At 54.2% G+C, this 1,486-nt stretch overlaps 1 protein-coding gene across 1 annotated transcript in view; it reads left to right on the plus strand.

The window, feature by feature from the left end:
• TWIST2 (twist family bHLH transcription factor 2) overlaps positions 1 to 1,486 on the plus strand; it is a 72,697-nt gene that overhangs the window by 62,845 nt on the left and 8,366 nt on the right. The window lies entirely within an intron of this gene.

The raw sequence follows: 1,486 nt of genomic DNA on the forward strand, positions 1-1,486 counted from the left end.
TTGTTTTGTCGTTTCCAGTAGTCCTTGTTTTGTTTCCTAATGGCTCCTTTTTTTAAAGCAGACAATTCTGGTTTTATCCAGGCCCCTCCTCGGAGGGTGAACTCTGCTGCTCTGAGGCTGCCTCCCTGTTTGGAGGCCTCTGCTAGGTGTTCAGCCTGCAGGTGCCCCTGAGTGGCCCTCGGGTCCCTGAGGTGTCTCCTTGTCTGTTGTGCGCTCGCGCTGATGGCAGCTCTCACTGATCACACTGAGCGGTTCCATACCTCTGGTCGACTCGGGGTGGCTGAGGTGGGTGTCTGAGGGGTCAGGAGGCTGTGTCCAGACTCGGCAGGGGACTGAGAGCCCCCACTGAAGGACTGTGCCCACCAGGCACTCAGGAGAAGAGAGGACTGGCCTTGTGGGGTGGCCAGGACCCATTGAGACCCATGGGGGTGGCTGGCAGCTGGGACTTCTCCACGTCTGTGAACTCTGCTGTGATCTCACCCTGGCACGTTCCCTAGCCCTGAGCATCTGGAAGCTCAGGGTTGAGGGTGTGGTGGGGGAGGGAGAGAAGGTGGGGATGAGAGCAGACTGCCAGGTGGCAGTCCCTTTCACGTGAACTGGGCAATGCCAGGATCCTGTGGAGGCCAAGTCTCCTCTGCGGTGATGCCAGGGGCTGAGGAAAGGCAGGGAAAGCTCAGGGTAGTGAATGTCCTGGACATCCGCTCCGTGATGTGGACAATGGTCACAGCCCATGTTTCCGTGGCCAGATTCTGACCCCTGATCCTCACTTTTGCCCCTCCAGGGTCCCCTGGTGGAACCTCGGGTGTGTAATGGTGTGTGTGTGTATGTATGTGTGAGAGAGATATGGGGTGTGTGTGATGTGGAGTATGTGTGTGTGATATGGAGTGTGGTGTGGAGTTTGTGTGAATTGGGGTGTGTGTGTGATATGGAGTATGTGTGTGTGATGTGGTGTGTGTGGTGTGGGGTTTGTGTTAATCAGGGTGTATGTGTGTGTGATATGTGTGTGATATGGGATGTATGTGAATTGGGGTATGTATGTGTGTGGTGTGAGGTGTGTGTGTGATGTGGAGTGTGTGGGGGGTGTGTGTGATGTAGGTGTGGATGTAGTGTGGGGTGTGTGTGTGGTGTGTGAGTGTGTGTGCGATGTGGGGTTCATGTGTAATGTGAGTTGTGCGTGATGTAGTGTGTGTGATGTGGGGTGTGTGTGTGATGTGAGGTGTGTGATGTGGGGTGTGTGTGTGATGTAGTGTGTGTGGTGTAGGAGTTGTGTGGTGTTGAGTTTGTTTGAATCGGAGTATGTGTGTGATGTATGTGTGTGGTGTGGGGTGTGTGTGTGATGTGGGGTGTGTGTGTGATGTGGGGTGTGTGTGTGATGTAGCGTGTGTGGTGTAGGGGTTGTGTGGTGTTGAGGTTGTTTGAATTGGAGTGTGTGTGATGTATGTGTGTGGTGTGGGGTTTGTATGTGATGTGGAGTGTGTGTGGTGTG

Source organism: Mandrillus leucophaeus, unplaced genomic scaffold, assembly GCF_000951045.1.
Source record: "Mandrillus leucophaeus isolate KB7577 unplaced genomic scaffold, Mleu.le_1.0 Scaffold21, whole genome shotgun sequence".
Classification (NCBI taxonomy): Eukaryota; Metazoa; Chordata; class Mammalia; order Primates; family Cercopithecidae; genus Mandrillus; species Mandrillus leucophaeus.